At 43.5% G+C, this 22283-nt stretch overlaps 1 protein-coding gene across 1 annotated transcript in view; it reads left to right on the forward strand.

The window, feature by feature from the left end:
* Window positions 1-11540, forward strand: part of GTDC1 (glycosyltransferase like domain containing 1) — a gene marked incomplete at its 3' end in the record, with an annotated part of 248619 nt that extends 237079 nt beyond the window's left edge. The window contains exon 10 of the transcript XR_014540988.1: window positions 11452-11540. The remainder of the gene's footprint in view (window positions 1-11451) is intronic.
* Window positions 11541-22283: the final 10743 nt, after the last annotated feature.

The raw sequence follows: 22283 nt of genomic DNA on the forward strand, positions 1-22283 counted from the left end.
AATTTTAGTTTCACAATGAAGTCCGTAGCAGGATTCTGCATCCTGTAAATAATTCCATTTTTGTCTGTCATTATCTACAAACAGTTTGAAAGAGTAGGGATGTTGATTATGTATTTCATTATTTACTAAAGAGATGCATATCTTGCCTTTCTTGTTTCTAACGGACTTGCTCAGGGTGGTTTACAGATAATACCACTGGTTTGGAGTAAACAACAACAACAACTATCAGATATACAGCAAAGTGAAAGTGAAAGCCAACAGCAACCCAAAACAATAATGAGCCAGTAAATGAAAACTGTTTAAAGCAGTACTAAAAACTCAGCAAAAACGCAACTCTCTTTCAGTCAGCGGTGTAATAAGCTAGACCAAGGGCAGGCAATATGGTGCCCTTGTTGAACTACAATTCCTATCAGCCCTAGCCAGCTTCACCAATGGTCAGGGATGACGGGAATTGAAGTCCAACCCTACATTAGTTACCCCTGAGGCAAACCTTCTATATTGGCTACTCCCTGGACTGGGAGTTCCACATTTTGGATTTTACAGCAGAAAAGGCTTTCTTGTGTATTTTAGACAATTGCTAAGCCAGTGATGGAAGAATTCACAAAAGATCTTGCCAAATAACCTTAATGTTTGTACTGTTTTATTGTTGTTAGCCGCCCTGAGCCCTGCTTCGGCTGGGGAGGGCAGGATATAAATAAAATTTATTAGTATTATTATTAATGAATGGACAGATTCATATAAATGCAGGCAGTCCTTAGTTTAGATACCTTGTTCTTAAATTGTTTAGGTCCTCAGTGGTACATTCAATTGCACCTGGAAACAAACCAATAGCCAGTGCAGGTGATTCTGCAGCAGAGTTAACCTGCTTCAAGAGCGCTTGAAACAGCATTTTGTGCTGGCTGAAGTTTCTGAATCTTCAGAGACCGCTCCATGTCAAAGTGCTGTGACCATCCAAACTAGATGTGACTAAGGCATGCAGAACTACGACCAGGTCAGCAAAAGCCATGGTCCAGAGGTGGAGGGCCTGTGGCCTTCCGGATAGTGTTGGACTTTAACTCCCTTCAGCCTCGACCAACATGGCCAATAGTCAGGGATGTAGGGATGCAGTCCAGCAATATCTGGAAGACCACAGGTTTGCTGCCTCTTGCTGTAGTATATAGCACATGCTTTTCATCATTGTATTTCAGATTATTTAATTTGGATCTTCTTATCTTTAAAATATACACTTTCTGTTGCATTACTAAATACATTTCCAACATGGTGTTACTAAATAACTCTCGGCCTTATGTGATCATGCTTATGACGTGTTACACTGAGTGGCTGTCGGGATAAGGTACAGTAAACTCCAGATAATTCTATTTCATTTGGCTCCACGTGGCTTTGATATAGGAAGGGAAATATAAGCTCCCCCCCCCCTTAGTTTTAACATCTCAGTGGTATAGCACCAGAAAGGAATTTCACTTGCAAAATCCTGTGAGCAACAACACTTAGGAGAATGTATGTATACAATTGTTTAAGGAACACAGGGTTACTGACACAGATGCCGATTTGGTAGGGCATATGGAACATTTACACTTGCCTTTTCATTCTTTCTTGCTACAGCTGGTGCTGATTTAGTATGTGAAATTTTACTAGCAGGAGTGCTAATCAAGACAGAGATTCTGTGAGGATTTAGTCATTTATGTAAAGGGGAAACTCTGGGTATCATTAAAAAGTAGGAGATTCTCTATGGGAGGAACATTATCATTATCAACCTCATTTTTAAACTAAAGAGGGAGAGAGAATGGCCTTGTAAGTATCATTTGAGGAGCGAAAAACCTGACTCTTCTTTTCTGGTGTTTGAAGACTATTAGATCCGACCAAACAGCCAACATTGGGGGGAAGAGGGGAATTCTAGATGGATTCTGACTTTGGGAAGTTGAGGACAAAGGCATGGAATTGGTTTTCTCCCCGCTCATCATGTGCACTCTTTAGTCACGTTCAAATACTGAAGAACTGTGCCAAGTCAACAGTCCTGTTCTATGTACATTTACTCAAAGAAGTTAATTCCATGGAATTTATTCTCAGGGATGTGCATGTAGGATAATGACCCAGAGTACACTTCCAAGAATCTTGTGTCTTCTACAATACTGTTGGCAACGAATGTTAGAAGAATTTGTCAAACTGACCAGTATGAGGTGTTGGGGGGGATGACCTTATACACCAGGCATAGGCAAACTCTGCCCTCCAGATGTTTTGGGACTACAACTCCCATCATCCCTAGCTAACAGGACCAGTGGTCAGGGATGATGGGAGTTGTAGTCCCAAAACATCTGGAGGGCCAAGTTTGCTTATGCCTGGTGTACACTGACTTGAGATCTTGAGGGAAATGAGTCAGTAATGCTTGAAACTTTAGAAGGCAAGAGTGCTCTTGCCCTTGGGTTCTGCTTTTGGTTCCCCACAGGCATCTAGTTGGCCTCTGGGACAACATGCTGGATGAGGAGACAGGCAGTTGACCTGATCTAGCAGGTGCGTCTTATGCATAGCTGTCAATGTTTCCCTTTTTAAAAGGGAAATTCCCTTATTCCGAATAGGATTCATCACAACAAAAGGGAAAAGTTGACAGCTATGGTCTTATGTTCTTAAAGGAAGCATATAAATTTAATGAAGGGTTGAATTCTGAATGTTAAGAGCTAGGAATTGATACAAGGTTATAGTGTTCTATACCTCTGCTCTACTTTTTAAAAACAACAACAAACAAACATATTTTTATTAAAGATCTCTTGGTTTACAAAAGTATGTGCAATCTATTTTTTTTTCAAGTTACATTTTCTACAGATCAGTTTCATTTGTTGAGACATTAGTGTTACATTAAGAAGAAAAGGGGGAAAGAGGTGGAGGGGGCATGGTGAGTGGAAGTGGGGTGGGGGGCAGTGCTTCTGTTCTACTTAGTGTATGTGTGGGGTTTTGTGTCAGCATCGCTTGTGCGGGTTCTCTTTACTATTCTCTTGTATTCCTTTGGTGGTGAGAGAGGTTGGGGTTGGCTTAAGGTGTGTTTGTTTGTGATTGGCTGTGGTAAACTTTGTTTTCGTGTGCGAGTCGGGTGTGTGTGTGTTTTTGAATGAGATTAGCCAGGTTGATTCGTATGCTGTTGGCGGATTCTTGTCTTGGTGGGCTGTGCATGTGATAAAGGGGAGCCAAACCAGGCTGAAGGCATCTTCCTCTATTTGTCCCTGTGCCAGTTTCAGTTTATTGGTTCTGCTGCCACAGTACTTCGGGTTATCCACCAGCAAATGAGGACAGTCAATCCAATTTGCCTGGTGTGTATTTATTCCAAGTAGCAGGTGCCATTTGAATCTTTTATTCTAGAGAAGCTCACTTTCCTTCCTTCCTTTGCGTAACTTAGGATCTTTTTGCTGTTGACTACAGGAACCTTGACACGCATTTTGCAGCCTTTTCAGGGCTTGCTCACAAGCACCCAGATACTTCTTAAGACACTTGTGCAGCTGTAAAGTACAAATAAAAATACAGATTAAAATCTCAGATGATAGTACTTTGCTGATGATAAATCCAAATAGGTTTTAATTTAGACACTGTAACTGCACAAGTGATTACACATTCAAGCTGGGAGAAAAACCAGGCTGCAAATGTTATTGTGGCAAGTGAAAGGGTCATGCTAAGGTTGACTAATCTTTTTCCTGGCAGAGTTATTTTCAGTCTGGATGGGCATGTAGTTGTGTTCAAGTGGCAGCAGGAATCACTGTTGTGTGCTAAATAGGTTGCACAGGTGGCTCTGTAGTAAGGGGACCTGAACACACACTCTCAGATACAAAACAAGTAGGCATCTGGTGCCTCAGGTGACTAACTGTATAACAGAAAATATTGTGTTTGGTCCCCCATGGAACGACCGCCAGATGCCTGTGCTTATATCATTATATCCAGGGAAGAACTGGTTGTTGGTCTTGGACTGAGAGAGATATCTATGGCTTCTCTCCTTGAATTGGTAAAGAATTTATGGACTTGAGAGAGGACTTGAGGTGATGTGCCTATGTGTGGGAGGAACGGACTTTAGTATGACAGTGCCAGTGATGGATTGTACTCTGAACTGCGTGGAGTTTTTTGTTGCCACTAAATAAATAAAAGGCTTGCCTCCAACAATACTGGAATTAACTTTAGTGTCTTGGGCATCCAGTTTCATATCAAGGTCTTGAGAAATCTGTAAGCAACCAAACTTCAGCCTAAGATTTTCCAAATTCCTGAGGCGAAAGGAAAGGGAAATGCAATAGTGGAGACAACAGCAAGAAGATTATTTCAATTACCTCCAAAGTAAGGGATTGGGGTGGGGTGGGAGAGGCATGGAGTTTGCAACCTAGTTTCTCATGAGACATGTGTACCATGGATAGCAAAATAAACTCATATTGTCGTGGATGACTAGTATTTAAATGTGCTGGGCTAAAACTATTTGAGCAACATTTGAAAATCAGATGTTCTAATAGATGGAAATACTGTTTTACATAGTTCTGCATGATCGTGCCTCCATAGAAGATGTAGCTTGAATCTAACAAGTACTTTAGTCAACACATTGCCATAGCCTTATAGTTTCCAATAGGTGGTATTTCTCTAAGGTCCCACTTGCGCATTTAAAGTAGCCTCATGCCAGTTAAGGCATATATGAAAGAAGCTTAGACTTCAATGGACTCCAACCATGCCAAAATGTAAATCGTCAACCAGGCTTAGGGAGAAGTTTGTGAGTCATATCATCCTGAGCTCAAATGGACTTCATCTCAGAGATGAGTGCACTGTGCACTTGGAAGTAAGTCTCACTATGTTCTGTGGGATTCAGAGTATTTTGTCTATGTTCTCGCACCACCATCTCATCTAGTTTCTGCCAGGGAGAAGGAACTTGGAGAGCTCAAGTGGGCCAAGTGGCGTTTCAGACAAAACACGAGCATCCAAGAAAATCAGACAAAGGTCTGCAACCCCTGAAGGTAGATAAACATCATTCCTGAGAAAGTCTGTTGTGCTTTAAATAAGCCTTGCCTAATTTGTCAGATGTTGGCTCAGGTAGTGCTGGGCAGATCTTGGCTCTGTTTCGGGTTCTGAAATGGTGGCTTAGGACAGGGGCGGTGGAAGGGGATGCGGTGGGGGTGGTTCATCACTGAGGGGGTGACATCACTGAGGGGGTGACATTTTGTGCACCACCTGCCCACAACTCCCAAGCCTACCCCAAGCGATTAGGGTGGAGCTGTGCCACCTTGCCGATGGCCTTCCCCCCTTCCCCCTTCATTTTGACAGCTCAGGGGAGGCTTGGGAGTCACAGGCGTTGACCCCTGCTCCCAGGCTGGGAGGGGGGGAAGCCTCCCCCAAGCTGTCAAAAGGAAGAGGGAAGGGAGGAAGGCTGCTGGCAAAGTGGTGCGGCTCCCCCCCCCCCCAGTAAGCAGCCTACCATGGGCAGATTGCTCCACCCCCCATGCGCGGCTTGCTCCACCCATGGGCGGTTCATCGTCTGGGATGCTTGCCCCACCCCCTGGGATACTGGCCTTGCCCCTGGGTGCACAGCATGTGCTCTGCTCCGGGTGCTGGAACAGCTAGCTCCACCTCTGGCTTAGGAGACAGCAGAGTGACCTCTTTAGGCTGTGAAGATGGTAACAGGAAGGACTCCTAGGGAACTCATTGCACAAAGATTTCTGAAGGAAGAGGGTTCCTGCTGAGGGAAATCCTTTTGCCTAATCAGCTTCGTCTGTAGATTGTAGGGACTCCAATCATAGCAAAGTTTTTTTAAGTTGCACTTTAAAATCCTATTAACTACTCTAGCTTGGCCAGGCTGATCTGCATAACTCAGCCCAGGAATTCCTAGTCTGGAACAGCCCTGCAGTTTATGTTTTAATAATTCATTCCCCTATCAAAACCTGGCATTTATTAATTTCTAGGGTTTACCCCAAATCTACAGCAATATTTATGTGCCACAGGTACACTTGTTGAAGAACACCTGGCATACTCAGTGGCAAACGTGGATTTGTTGCAAGCTAATGTCTGAAATTATTCTTTACTGGTGAATGTCAATAACTGGTCAATAAGCACACACCATTTTACACCAGCTACGAAAAGCACCTTCAGGGGAGATTTCTACAAGTGCAGTATGCAGACATGATGGTATCTACATTCACACATGTATATTTCTAACCTGAGAGAAAAGGTATGCAAAATGCACACATGAAACTTACCTGAAGTCTGCATTTGCAGTAGAACCTATTGCTGATGATTTTTCGATCAAACTACAACCTGTTTGTGTACTTTTTTTAAAATGCAAGTTTTTAAAGTAACATCAGAAGCAATCACCCAAAACATGCCAGAGGAAGCAACATTAAAAGACCCATACTCATAATCCTTGGAAACATAGGAATTACTTCTGAATTCCTAAACGAAAACAGTTGGTCAGTCCTTACTCTCTTTTTCACTGCAAGTGAGTTTAGAACAGGAAATGTATATAGGACAGAGTGGATAAAAACAGATATTTTCTTTTAAATGGTTTACAAAGCTAACTTACTTTTTAAAGAATTAAATTTCAGCTATATTCTGTCCCATAGGAATAACCTAGTTTTAAGTCTGAATGTAATGGAAACACACAGGCAAGAGCCCTGGATTGACTCTTCCAGCTGTTTCACTCTGGGCTGACCTCTCCTCCTCCTCCTCCTCCTCCTCCTCCTCCTCCTCCTCCTCCTCCTCCTCCACCTCCACTTCTCCATCCTGGTGTGCTGTAGCAATGCCTCCACTTGGAAGCACCATTGGAAAATTGATTAAATTGTCATGATATAGATCAATCTAGCCTGATATAGGGGGTGAACCTGTAGGGTAGTTACATTTCAAGAGAATACTATGTATTGAGACTTCAAAAGGCTGGTAACACTGAAGTGGCCTAAGTGATAAATTGATGGTGTAAAAAAGCAAAAACTAAGCAGGACATGAGTGCTAGAGGAGAAAGTTATCTCCCCTTGCTGTTTTTAAGCCCTGTGCAGGTTCAACCCCTTGCATTTTCTAGTTTAAAAATCCAGGATACAAAGTTGGGACCAATTTCTGCCCTTGTCTCTCTAGAGCAATTTCTAGGATATATACACACCTTATTAAAGAGTAAAGGATTCCTTTTAAGAGGCCTACAGAAATGTGAGCATGACAATTATCCCATAAACCCACACTAGGGTTGAGGGAAGGAACATATGTATAAAAGGGTAAAGGGACCCCTGACCATTAGGTCCAGTCGTGGCCGACTCTAGGGTTGCGGCGCTCATCTCACTTTATTGGCCGAGGGAGCCGGCGTACAGCTTCTGGGTCATGTGGCCAGCATGACTAAGCCACTTCTGGCAAACCAGAGCAGCACGCGGAAACGCTGTTTACCTTCCCGCCGGAGTGGTACCTATTGATCTACTTGCACTTTGACGTGCTTTCGAACTGCTAGGTTGGCAGGAGCAGGGACCGAGCAACCAGAGCTCACCCCATCACAGGGATTCAAACCGCCAACCTTCTGATCGGCAAGTCCTAGGCTCTGTGGTTTAGACCACAGCACCACCCTTAAAGCAAAGCAGAAGTGCTGGGTAAATTCTGTCCTGTTGGGGCTAGAAGAGCTAGCTAACCTTAGGAGCTATTGCACAACAGATGCAACGGTCTGATTTGTCTCCTAGCTCCTTATCTTCCAGTAGAAAATAGCTCCTTATATCGTAGACGGCAGGTATTTCAAACCTGATGTTTAGGCTAGAGCAACACTGTTTTCTTCCCTAAGCCCCAAGCACTTAAATGCAAATGCCTTATGATGAGTGAGATTCCAAAATAGCACCAAGGGTAACTGCAGAAGAGAGTAAAGGTTCTGATAATGGGGAAGGAAACTGTGATAAGTTTGGAGCCTGCCAGAAGGATGAGAGCAGCTGTGGGTGACAAAACAAAACACCTTTTGTTGACAGTTAGGTTTTCGTCTCATGTGCCAAGCAGCAGCGCACATATACACACAACATGACAGGTTTTGCCTCCCCCCTAAAAAAACAAAAGGGGAGAAAGGAGGAGAAAAAACAAGAAAATTACACTCCACCTTTCTACACTTTACTACAAGAAGATAAGAGTTACGTACACTTTCAGTGATGATATTGCTTCAAACAGGACACTGGTGTTTTCATGGAGTAGCATTTATTGGCTATTAGACATTGTGGCTCAGATGAACCTCCATGTGTATGCCAGTTGCTGGGGGAGCAACACTGATGGAGGCCCTTCATACACAGCTTGTGGGCTTCCTGGAGGCTTCTGCTCTTGGCTACTGTGGGAACCAGGAGGCTCGACTTAGGTGGCCCTTTGGTCTGAACCAGCAGCCAGACTTCCCAGGCTCCTCACTGCTTTGCCTAATTTCACATTATTCTGACTTACTGGCTCAGAAACGTTATCAGGTATTTTAACCTGAGTCTTCTGTTTTAAGTTCTGTGTTGTATTAATGGGATTCTTGTGCTGTGTATTTTAACTATGGATGTCCATATTTTAAAATGTTTTCGGGAGGGTTTTTTTTTTAATTTTTGTGTATTGTGCATTTTTAACTATGGATGTTTATTTTTTAATATTTGTGTAACTGGCTTTTTATCATTTTGAACTGCTTCGATGGAAGTTTGTTTCGGCATTAAATGTCACACAAATTTGTTTTTGAATAATAATAATATCGGGGGAATCCGCACAGCGTAATTCCTGCATGTTAAGACCCACATAGCTGAACCAGCCCATTCCCCAAAGGGACTCTATTAACCTGCGGTTATTATTGCCTGCAAAAGAGCAAAAGGCTTCTTAGGCATCTGTTAGACCACCATACATGGCTGGTGGGCTTTGTTGACTGAAGGGAGGATTGGGGAACCCATAGCCTTCCAGATGTTGCTGTCAGCCCCAGTCAGCAAGGATGATGGGAGTTGTAGTTCAGCAACACCTAGAAAGCCTTCCTTGGTAGAATGGGTCACAAGTTGCCTGGACAGCATACTGGGCAAAACAACATGGAAACATCTATGATAGACTGAAGGCATGACCTACTTAAAATGGAACAAACAGCAATCCATTTCACCAGTTGAAAGGTGGATGTGCTGAGGAAGTGAAATGGCCAGCAGGTCGCAATTCAGCATCATTGATAAGATGAGAACATCCTGAAGTCCAGAGTGCACAGATGCTAATGTTTAGTGGCTGTTTTCCAGCAAGCTGGTCACAGGTGACCTCCATGGATCTCACCTATCAAAACCTACCCTGCACCTTTATAAAAGTGTTTGCAGAGCAGCCAGATGTCATGGCAGCTACATTGAAAGGTGTCATATTCACCCCCTCCCAGTTTAGACATGTGCACCGGTGGCTAACTTTGATTACACATCAGTCACAGCACATTAGGCAATCTTCCAGCCTGCCAGTTCTGCCGTGCCCATCTCCAAGCTAAGTGTCATCAGGAAAATTGTAACACTCTGAATTAAGGGGTTCTAAAAAGAGAGAGACAGATTACATAGCAGTCAACCTGCAAGTGGACTTTCAGCTCAAAGGTAAATGACCTTCATCTCAAGTGCCTGTCATTGAAAATGTCTCTCTCTGAATTCATTGGGCATGACGTGCCCTTGTCATTTAACACCTACGGGAAGTGGTTGCAAACCACTCACTTTGGGGGAGTTTTGCATTCAGTTTGTAGATATCCATAGCCTGGTCTAATATACATGACCCTGACTGTTTCCTCAGTGCCTGGAATGTAAAACAACATGATGTAGTAAACTAGAGTGTCAGACTACGACAGGAGAGAGCCAGATTCAAATCCCCATTCAGATATATAAAAGGAACCTCAGCAACAGAGCACACAAAGCTCCCAGGTTCAGTGTACAGGCAGGTCTGGAGACGGACTCCTGCAGGTCAGTGCAGACAATAGAAGAGGGACAGGGAGGCTGTAACCTCCCAGATGTCCCAGGACTACAACTCCCATAATCTCTGAGCACTGGCCATGCTGGCTGGGGCTGATGGGAGTTGTAGGCCAGCAACATTTGGAGGGTCACAGGCTCCCCATCCCTGCAATAGATGGACCAATGATTCGACTCTGTGTGGTCTATATTGTAAAACATATGGGGTGACATTAGTCCAGTCACTATTTCTTAGCCTAACGAATACACAAGATGGTTGTTAGGATAAAGGAAAGGGATGGCATAAGCTTATGTAGTACAAAAATGGAAATGACAACAACAGGAAGAAGACTCAATATTAAATAAATTTACTGCTGTGTAACTAGCAGAGTCGGATCTGTAAGTGTGCTGACTTTCGTTGATGGAATAAAATGTTGTCTTTAAAATTACACGGAGCTTTTTCTTATGTAGTATGCAAAAGTTGACTAGAAGATAACACAAGGATCTATGTTACATATCTGTTCCTTCTCCTTATGCTCTGTTTACTCTGTTTCATCAGCTGATCTGAGTTCAGTCAAAGGCTTAGGCCTAATCTTTCACAAATGACCAACCTAGGTAGGTTAGGCCCTAGCTCCAGGCTGTGTGATTGAAACTCTTAAGTTTTGGAAAATTACAAGTTGGAAGTATAAAGAATATGCTAGCGAACACTTCTCTTTCAAAGAACTGTGTGCCTGTCCTGGAAAAAAACCCACTATATTAAGAACAGTAGGGTTTTTTCCCCTTGCATCCTAAGCCCCTATGACACAATATTCTATGTGTTTGTGTGTGTGCGTGCTCATGGAGTTATGAATGATACAGATTGCATAATCCCATGGGCAGAGGTACAGACAAAGAACCTTAAACGACTGTTTCATAATGCTCAGACAAACACAGTGTACTTGATTACTGACAGAAACTTATTTATATCATGTGTAGTATGTAGACCACCATGACTCCTTTAATTTGAAACAAAGGTATCAAAAGCAGTCATTGTTTTCCCTCATAAACATTGCCGGCATTCCTCTCTGTGTTCAAAGGGCATCTTTAATTCCAACGGCTGTGTTCTTTCTGGTGGAAATAAGACTTTCCTCTCTGAAATCTCCTATGTGTACCTTAAGGAGAGAGGGGGGTGGAGGGAGATATATATTGAAAGCCTGCCAGATACCACATCTGCCTCTCTTTGCACCTCAAAGGGTGAAGCCAAACAGCAAGGTGGCGAAGACGAGTAAACCGATAAATTAACACCGTGAGGGCTACCCTCTCTCTTTCTGTCAAACAACTGTAGGTGATCTTTTCCCCCTGCCCTCACGCAATCTAGTTACCGGTTGTCTAGCTGGCAAATGCAATCTGTAACACCTGTGCAACAGATACACACAGATGTACGTATCCGGCTGTCAATCCATCTGTGGAAGGGACTGGATGGAACGGTTTGTCTTTGAAGAGGTGGAAAGGAGGGCAGATTCATGTACACCACAGCTAAGGAATCTGTTTTCTCCCACTGCTCATTGTTTATATATTGTGTTCTGTTCATATTTTCTCGCTGTCATTCTAGGACCGTGCAGGTAACTGCAACTGAGGCAATATAGCCAGAGACTCACAGAGCTAGTGGGATCTGTTCTGTGGTTAGCAAAACTTAACAAGGTAAGTTGAAGCCTTTTTACTTGATTCTGTCTCCAAATACTATGTGATGCTTCTGATCCCACCCCCCCCACCCCTCCGGCCATGTATCTTAATCAAATAGTCCAGGGTTTGGGGGCTTTTTGTAAAGAAGGATATTTGGTCCATGCCGCTGTGTCTCTGTTTCCTATGCGATATGTTGGTGGTGTGTAAATTTTTACAAACAGCTTCTATTATCTTTTGAATCCACAAAACAACAAAGGCGATAATTATAGTCTGAAGATGCTATAGTGTTTCAAACAAGCCTACAGTGGTGGTATTACAAAGAAACTGTTTGGTTTGCCTACAGCTTTTGCTGCACTCAAAGACATCCCAATTATGCTTCGCATTTCAGCAGAAAACTTCTGTCCTTAAACAGAAACAGCTTGCATGAAACCTCTTAGAATTCTCCTTTTTAATTTTTTTCTTGATTCTTCTGCGAATAAAAAATGGTCCAAATGGTGGGTGCAGCGGGAAAGATTCCCCCCCCCTCCACACCCCCTTGTACAAATTACGTCTGGCTTTGTGAATATAGGTACATTTTTTGTTGTTGTTGGGGGGAGGAGACAGGAATGATGAGGGGGATAAATGTATGTCATTTAAAACCTCTTATGTACATCTGCTACTTGTCAACTTGTGATCTCCTGATCCTTGAATATTTGGCAACCCTGTGATTTGCGATAATGGAATTACTAGGGGAAAAAGTTATCAACAAAGACAGTATATTATAAATGGGAAAAAGTTAGGCTTCAGATGTTTCAGAGATGAATGAACTTTGAAAAGTATGTAATGGTACTGGTGGGGGCAGGTCAGGGGCCTGAATGTTGTGAACCTTTTGAAGAAACCACAAAGGTCTTTAAATATTATGGCCAATATAAGCATTACATGGGCCAGATCCTAAACTGGAACAAATCGCGGTCAGAGCTGTAGCTAGGTGATCTTGCGCCCCTGGCAGAACCGTCCAGATTGCTCCCCCTAGCCACGGACAAATTAACTCTTCTTTCCGCCTCTCCTCCCCCCCCCCCACACACCTCCATTCAATTCACCCTCTACTTAAAACCATTTCTTATGAGACAATAATCAATATTTATATTTATGGACATATTTTAAAGCTGATTTTCTGGGGCCCCAACCGCCTGCGCCCCTGGTGGGGCCCCACCTCACCACCCCCTAGCTACGGCTCTGATTGAGGTAAATTGAAATCTGTTGACATTTATTTAGGCTTAACACTCTAGATTAACTATTATGCTGAATGCTCAGTAGCACTGGGCCTCAACTAAATTGATCTCCCTGCTTATAATGTAGTTGTTAGGGAATGAAGAGTGCCCATGAACGGGAACTCCAGGATGCGGTTCACAAGTCCTCCGCATCCTATAATCCAGCCCTGGCAAAGAGTGTTTGCAGTATAACAGTGAGTGAGTTTTGTGGTATGATGCCAGATCACAGATCTGCACATCTATTGGATTATAACTCCAGAGGAGAGAGATGGTAAGCTCCTGACCTTGAAGTCTCCAACTCTTGGCCTCATTACCTGGCTCATGATAACAGCCACAGGGCATGTACATCCTATTCTAGTAAAATTTCTAAAAGTGTGCTGAAAATAAATACCTCAAAGTGTTTCATATTCATATGTTTTGATACTGAGGAGCCTTCAGATTACGTTAGACTGGGATAGCTCTGTCGGTAGAGCATGAGACTCTTAACTCAGGACTGTGGGTTTGAGTCCAATATTGGGCAAAAGGTTCTTGCATTACAGGGGTTGGACTAGATGACCCTTCCAACCCTACAATTTTATTCTCTTTGAATGGTAAATTATAGCCATTCCTCACTTAGCCCACTGGCAAATAAACTAAAGCTGTGCTCACTCTCCCATTTTCTCTGTATCCAGGGCATTTCCATATCTGGTTTGTGAAGCTGTGTATGCACACTGATGAGCACAATCCACATTTATCTTGTGGTTTATTGAGAAATGTGTATTTTGATGTGTTTCCCACACACATGCTGTGGAAGAACATCCCTGCCTCCTCTTTGCCCTCTGGTGTGGACAGGGGATGACATGGAAACATATCCAACAGTACTTATGTGTACAACATCATGCAAATACGATTTGAAATGCATTGGGGAGAAATGACCTCGCTACATTTCAAGTCGGCTGAGAGCACATGAAGGCATGCCTAGCCTGGCTCCCCAGCTGTCTGCTCACCTGCTTTGCTTGACCCCTTTCTCACTCAGCTGAGCCCCTAGATTGTTCAGACCCTGGGATTCTCTTGCCCTGTTGTGGGCAGGTGGGTGGGAGTGGCAAGGACATGGGGAACTTTGGAAGGCCTGCCTGGGCCACCTGCTTGCCTACTAGCTTACTTGCTATGCCAGCCTGCCCACTCATGGTGCCCACTTGCCTGCTTTGCTCATGTGAACTACAGTGTGATGGCTTTTTTTTTCTGTACACGAATATTATATAGTAAAATACATAGATACGACATTCTTATCTGTTTCATGTCAATTCTGTCTCTAATGTAAACTCTGGGCCTGTGCTTTCAGTGTTTAGCCTCCCTTATGCACTTGCAGAAATGTTTATGCTTCTAAAGTCACTGGACTCCAATATGCTCAAATAGGAAATAACTAAATTGAGGCAAATTTCAAAAGACATATTGCTCTGTAGCTGTTCTTATGGAGAAAATGTTTTAGGCAGTACCTTAATAGTTTAACAACATTGGGTATGTTTTAGGGAACCACCAGCAGCCAACACTTCCAGGTTATTGTGCATTAGTGGATTTACCCTCAAATGCCCTGCCAAAAAGTCCTTATATTGTTGTAATGGCAAGTAATATTGTAAAGCTTCTGCTCATTTGTTAGGATAAATAACCTTAAATCCTTCATGCATTTATTCCTAAAGAGGTAAACAATCTAAGCCCTTGCATATAGCTTAAGTTCAGTGTAGGTACATTATGTCACAATTGACCCTTTCCCCCTCTCTAGGCTACAATCCTGTGCAGTGCCATTAAGCCCTGGGAGCAACCCAACTAAACACAGTGACATTTATTTCTCAGGGTCAAACTACAAGTGAAGCTAAGTGAGTCTGAATTCTGTAATGAGGATTTCCCCTCCCTCTCCATTTAAGAAGGGACAGTGACAGTGACAGTCAGGATCATGGCATGCTTCTATGCAGTGGAAGAGTTGAGGCAAAGCAAAGGGAGAGTGGGAGGAGTATAAAGATGAAGACAGTCCATAGGCATGAAGAGTCTCCAAGTGCCTCTAATCAACAGACCAGCCTCAGCTGACAGTGTTTTATAGGGATCAGAATGTTATAATTCAATGGTGTAAGAAAGTATATTGGGTTGGTGTGGCCTATTACCTAAAGCCCATATCATTAGCAAAGGCTGAAACCCCACCAGACACCTTCCAGATCACCAGTTCAAAACCTCCATTAGGGTTGATTCCCGAAACAGGACAGCCAAACCTACTTGTGCAGCTATTGCTGGCACAATAGACATGCCAGCAAATAAATTGCTGTTTTTAAATTTTAGTCCACAAAGTTTTGACTAACCTCATCCATATCTTCATAGATATTCTTGAGGCTTCTCAGTTAAAATGTTGAGAGATTACAGTTAACAGATGCTTTTATTAGATTCAAAGCTCTGTGTTGGCCTTCTGGAGAGATAGACCAAGATGTTGATCAGGTCACGGATAATGTAGTTGTTAACGATTTTTTTTTTAAAGAAAAACATTAAAAGCCATTACTCCTCATTGAGATAATTCTGGCAACATTATTCTGTAGAAGTGCACCTTTTGTGTAACAACAAAATGACAAAATTGAAATGTTAAAAGTAGAGCATCTGAACAAAAGCCTGTGAAATCATTTAGACAAGATCATTGTCCTGCCATTGTAAAAGAACAGGGAAGTGACAGAATGGGGCAGGGAAAAAAAAAAGAGGCACTTGTCACAATAAGGTAAAGAGGATTCCTCTTTGTTCTGTCTATCCTACTTGGAAGGGTTTTCGACTAACGGCAGAGCACCCTCCTCTGGCAGCTTGCCCAAAATGAAAGTCTTCAGTTTGGAGACGCGAAGCCTCTTTCCCAGGGGAAAGAATCCTCTTTGTAATTTAAGCCTGCAGCTATGTCTTAACAGAGAGGTATGGCACTCTGTGGGATACATAATCATTTGTGTACAGAATCAGATGCTTGCTTCTGTTATGAATGGAATGCTACTATCACTGTGTAATCACTACTACAGGTACTTCTTATCTCAGTTTACACTGCTTATGCTAAAACTCCTGCTGTTCTACCAGGGTGGAAGGGAGGCACAGTGGAGACTGCCCTACCAACTTCACAATCTCGCCTCCGCAAGCCCCTGCCCGCTTAACTTCTTACTTACAACCAATCTGGGAATGGCTCTGCCTGGAATTGTCTCTGCCTACCATTATTCTCCCTGCCTTCTGCCCTACCAGTCCCAGTGGGCACTAGTCACAAGTAGGGCAAGGCAAGGCTTTCCACAAGCCTTCCCATCATTGGTCCCTCATTTGGTTTCCACTCTGCGACTTTCCCTTTAACGGGTTGCTTTTTTCTAAAGAAAGGAGCCACATGGTTGTGAAATGGAGAAGACGTTGAGCAAGGCCTGAGGGTAGCTAGGAAGCAGCTGGAGAGAAAGAAGCGAAAGGGTAGTTTGCGCTGGGAAATAGCTGTTGGTGGACGAATGCCAAAATATAGAGCGGGAAGGATTTGATGTAACAGCAAGTATGGAGCCAAAATGGAGGTTGGATATGGAGTTAGCAGCGCTTAAGAGTTTGGTTGCACACACATTCGAAAGCTAAATGGCTTGGGAGATCTCAGTTGCCTGGAACCACCCATGAACGAGGCTCCCATAAATGTGTTTTAAGGGGGGAAATGCATTTGTTTTATTTGGTGCTGCTCAGCCATGAAACTCACTGGGTGACATTCAGTCAGTGTTTCTCAGCCTAACCGACTGCACAGGGTTGTTGTGAGGATAAAATGGAGATAAAGAGAACCACCTTGAGCACCTTGAAGTAAAGGTGGGATATAATATTAATAGTAAATAATATTCCGCTGACTAGCTTTGCTGTCAGTCTCTCCCACCCCTAGGGGAAGAGAGGGAACAGCAGCAAAGCTCTGTGTGTTTTATGTCCAGCCTAGCAGACTCACGGGGCCTGGCAAGGGCTCCTCCTCATGCCCTGCTCCATCATGGGGGCAATGGGGCATTTCACCTCAGCTGCCAGAACATATTGGCCCCATCTGCACTGCACATTTAGAGCAGTATCACCCCACTTTAAACCGGAAGGAAACCTATGAACTGTTAAGGGTGCTGAGAGTCATTAGGAGTGGGGATCCTTATTTCCCTCACAGAGCTACCACTCTCAGAGTTACCTGGGGAAAGGGCTTGGTTGTTTAAATCACTCTGGGAATTGTAGGGGCCTTCTCCTAACAGTTCTCAGCAACCACAACAAACTTATATTTAGGGAAGCCATGACTGATTAAAGTGGTGTGTGATACTGCTTTGAATGTACGGTGCAGATGTACAGACCAATGTTGCTACAGGACAAGGCGGAAGTGGCTGCTTTCAGGAACAAACTCAGGGAAGCCCATGCCCCTGCTCATTCACATCAAGCTACCCATGCTGATTTAGGGCCAGCATGCTGCAGGAGTGTTTAAGGGAAAATACGCTCCTATTGCTGCTTTCTGACCATCTTTACGGAGCCTTGGCATGCAAAGCCCTTTGTTAATCCGTGCACCAGTGAACCAGGAGGAGCCTTGCCGCACATCTTGCGAGGTTGGGCTTTCCCTGTTGTGTCCTATGCTTAGAACGAAGGCAGCTCTAGGCTTTGTCCTAAAACTCCATGAGGCATGGGCAGCCCAGGGGCATTATCTTTGATTAGTGCTGCTTTACTAAACAAACGGGAACATTGGATTGCAATAGCAGCCTAAGCAGCAGACCGAATACTAAATGCCTGCAGTGGCGGGACACTTTGCTGAGCAATATACTGTACAAGGAGCTTTTGTCATAAGTGTTGACCCAAAACATTTGGTCCATAAAAAGAGTTTACAGTCGTGGGGACTCCTGGCAGCGATCGCTTTAATGCAGGATCTGTGTCATGGCGTAAAACAAATTACTTCAGACATTGCACTAAATGGGTGGAAACGACACAGGAAATGGCTCCATATAAAACAAGAGGCACACCAGTCACCTATGCACAGGGGCACCGTTTTGAAGCAGACGTGAACACATGTCCTTGGCATCGCAACACAGTGCAGCCCGTCACATTTAGAAACTTTCCCTCCTCCTGGGTGCTTCTACCAAATACGGGCACTCCTCCTTCACGAACGTTTTGGAGAAGCTTCCGGATGCAGATTTATTTTTATTTTTAGAAAACATTTAAAAGGAAATATTATCCAGTGCAGAACCTACCATTGCACAGTCATTGATTGAGTTCTGCATGGTAGTTTGATAAATCAGATTCACTTTCTGTTAATTAATTTGGATATATTAGCAGTGGCATGATCCAATATTACTAGGGATCATCTCCAACTTTTGGTCACTCTCAAATCATGCATTTAATTTCATCTTTGATATATTTTCAAGCACGAGGGCCAGCCCTAACAACCGATTTCACATTGCCTCAGTGTAGCTTATTTCCTTCCTCCTGTCATAGATAGTGGTGGCACCAGAACAAGAAAAGAAAGAAAAAGCGGGGGTGAGAAAAATGCCAGACAACGGGCAAAATGAATTTCTGGGCAGCCTTCTGAGAGAAAAATATTTCATATTAACACATCCTAAACGTATTTTCTCTGAGGTAACTATTGTTTTGATGGTGTTAATTATTACAATTAAGCAGGCTCAGGATCTCAGCCCGTATTTATCCCTAGCATATTTCAAAAAGTGAAAAAATCCAGACACAAAAGTTGTTGAGCTTTTTAAAGTTTTGCACAAAGTTTTCGAAATTTCCCCCGGTTACGTGGTCTGAATACTGGACGTATGGCAACCCTACCCTGAATGACAACTATCATTCATTTCACATAATTTCGTATGTGATAAATTTTCCCTCAAGTAACCAGAAGACCAGCAATGGCTTGCCGCCTTCAATTCACTCTGGTGCCATATATGGTGGGCTATGAGGGTAGCGACATGCAGCCCTCCAGATATTCCTGATTTCAATTCCCCCGGCCATGCTGATGAGAGCTAGAGTCCAACAGCATCTAGAGGGCCACAGGTTAATCTCCACTGACCTGATGACCTCCTTAACTTTTCCCAGTGAAAGGTTGTTCCTTTTAAGCGCAGGCATAAAATTCCATTGCCTTTCAACCTTTTTTTAACTGTCTGCCTCCATGTTTTCCTCACCTTAATTGGTGAAGTCAGGTGATTGATAGGTGGTCAGTCCGACCCTCCTGTCAAGTTTGGCCACCAGGCCAGCTTTAATAATTATCTGGTCTGTGGAGCCAAAAAGGTTCCCACCCCTGTAGTATGACGAGGAAGGGCAGTAATAGTGAAAGCCCCAGTCATATGCCCATCCTGTATAAATTAGAGCTACTGTGGTCTAAACCACTGAGCCTCTTGGGCTTGCCGATCAGAAGATCAGCGGTTTGAATCCCCGCAACGGGGTGAGCTCCCTTTGCTTGGTTCCAGCTCCTGCCCACCTAGCAGTTTGAAAGCCCGTCAAAGTGCAAGTAGATAAATAGGTACTGCTCCAGCGGGCTGGTAAATGGCGTTTCCGTGCGCTGCTCTGGTTCGCCAGAAGCGGCTTAGTCATGCTGGCCACATGACCCAGAAGCTGTACGCCGGCTCCCTCAGCCAATAAAGCGAGATGAACCCCACAACCCCAGAGTCGTCCGCAACTGGACCTAATGGTCAGGGATACCTTTACCTTTACCTTTACCTTTAACATAAAGTTTATATATTTGTTTGCTGTCTGAGAAGACTGTAAGGTGGGACATGCTGATAATCTTCCCCCTTCTTCACTGTACAACTATATTGGCCATCAGTCTTTCCTTCCTTCCTTCCTTCTTTCTTTCTTTCTTTCTTTCTTTCTTTCTTTCTTTCTTGTGATTTGGAAAGCTATTCACGTGATAGAAACAGTTTGGGGTATAAAAACTGGTTTTCGGCACTCTTCTTCTGAGTAATTACAACTATTTTCTGCTTTCTTGAATGTCGACCAGTTCATGCACCAGATGGCTAGAGGCTACACACCAGTAGTCATCCTCATGGTTAGAGTTCCAAAGCTGTGAAGTATGGGAGGTGCCACCACTGGTCGAGGAAGAGGGGTGCGGGGGGAGCGCACCATCCCTGGCAGTGTGATCCTGGTGGGGTGCCATTGCGGCTGTCCCACCACCCGCGCCGGGTGCCACGCCCCTGCCACTGAGTGCCACCATAACTGCAAGGTCAGGACTGGGTTGTAGTCAGCAGTCTGGAGTGAGCCAGGAACTGCCCGGAATTCTGCTCTCAACACAACTAAACAAATCAAAGGATCCACTCTTGCCCTATCCCCCATCAATAGTTTATTGATCCAACTAAACCTTTACAAAAACAAATACTCCTTTCTAACTGGAGACCTGTACCTCTCAATTCATCCCAAAGAGAATATGTGGAATTGATAACAGTTCTTCATGAGAAAAGGGCTTGCACGACCTTTATTTATGAGAGAGCATGGAGGGGTGTTCCATTAAGTGCCCACCCTCTTTAAATTACTTTGCAAACTGAGCTTAGGCACATGTCACTGTTTTTACGAACTCATGTGCTATGATCTCCCAATAACAAATAGGAGAGGGTGCCTATTTTGACCTCAGAAGCCTGTTCAAAGTCACTGTGAGCTATTATTTGAGTAGCTTGAGGTGAAATAATGTTCAGCTCAGCTTCCTGGAGCTGCATTTGAAATGCAATTAATTGACTGCTGTTAGTTGTCAATTAACATTTATTATCAATTAGTTCATCAAATTGATTAGTTGGCAGGACCTTAAAGCCTAAATGCACTCCTTTCCATTATAAATATGTCTATAAGGGTAAAAGCAACTTGCTAATTGATGTCAAACTGAAATTGCTTATGTTGGTCAAGATACAGGCGAGTACACTGTATTTTAAAAGCCTGTTCAACTCATTTTGCAGAAAACAACACAGGGATTTATTTATTTATAAAAAACTTTTTCATAGGTGAAATATAAAAAATAAAATTAGAGTAGACGAACAGGTATGGGGGGGGGATTGTTAATGAAGGTTTTTCTCTCATCTATCACTGTGGCAATGACTAATAAGTGTTTCTTCATACATTGACCTGGTTTTCATGTAATAGTAAACCATAAACTATGGATTACTGTGAACAAGCAGCATTCTGTTTCATGCAGTTCAGTCATATCCACCTCTCTCCTCCCTGTGCTGCTCTGGGAGGAAACAAACAAATTCACTGGCTTAGCATTGCACGTGGTTTGGTTTGGTTCAAACAAACTATTGCAACAAGTACTATGGCACTAAGGCTGCACTCTGCTTTGTTCTGTCTTGATACAGCACAGGGGGAAGAGGGGCAGGTATGATTGAGCAGTGTGCATGGGAATGCAGCTCATTCACAGTAAACCATGGTTTGTTTTAGGTCATGGCTTACCATTATGTGTGGCTGAAGCCTTTGTACTTCCCTTTAAAAATTGAATGTGTGAATGCAACTACTATCTGTCAGTTGCAGTCATTAGCCCAAGATCAACATATCTACCACCAATAGTTGTTGCTTACTGTCTGTGCTTCCGGACACACATCTGCTTTTTGTCCTACCACCTTCCCCACATGCTACAAGCAGGGTTTTTTTTCTTATCCTCTGCCCCAAGTTCCTGGCATATTTATCAATTTCAATGTTTATCCATTTAAATGTTTATGTGGTTGCACTCCCCCCACCAGAAACCCCCCCATCTCTTTCATTTTTAAAGAAACCCTCCGCCCTCAAATTCTGAGCATGGGAGGGCTTGTCACAAGCACCAGGCAATCAGTACAGTGGTACCTCGGGTTAAGAACTTGATTTGTTCTGGAGGTCTGTTCTTAACCTGAAACTGTTCTTAACCTGAAGCACCACTTTAGCTAATGGGGCCTCCTGCTGCCGTTGTGCCGCCGCTGCATGATTTCTGTTCTCATCCTGAAGCAAAGTTCTTAACCCAAAGTACTATTTCTGGGTTAGCGGAGTCTGTAACCTGAAGTGTATGTAGCCTGAAGCGTATGTAACCCGAGGTACCACTGTACTCTGCATTGTTAGACTAGAAAATGAAGGAGGTGACTTTATCAGTGTCAGTGGACCTAGCCAATTTGCACGCGGCATAGACACCTTCTCCTTTAAACAAAAGGAACCAGTTGTTCCTGGGCTCGATTCACTTTGGAAGTTTGCTTGTCCCAAAGGGCCCATTCTGCAGCTGGCACTGCTCTCCCTAAGGTTTGTGCATCTGCATCAGGCTCACTTTAATGACAAGTAGAACAAATTCTTATATAAGCAGTGGCTCAGAGGCTCTATTCTTCCATCACTGAAGTGTATCAGCGTCATTGAGGAGGGACATCTATCTGTGCCTGAAATATAGGAAGGTGTCCTGATTTGAATACATGTATTCTTTCTTTCAAAAGTTATACGTGTCGGGGGTGGGGGGAGAGTTAAATCTGGGTGGAGGTGGAAGAGCTTGTTATTTTAGGTATCACTTTCTTTTCTGTTCTCTTGCAGGCCAGCTAAGCACTCACAGAGGGAATATGAGCTGGGTGTGTGT

Source organism: Podarcis filfolensis, assembly GCF_964270895.1.
Source record: "Podarcis filfolensis genome assembly, chromosome: 1".
NCBI classification, from domain to species: domain Eukaryota; kingdom Metazoa; phylum Chordata; class Lepidosauria; order Squamata; family Lacertidae; genus Podarcis; species Podarcis filfolensis.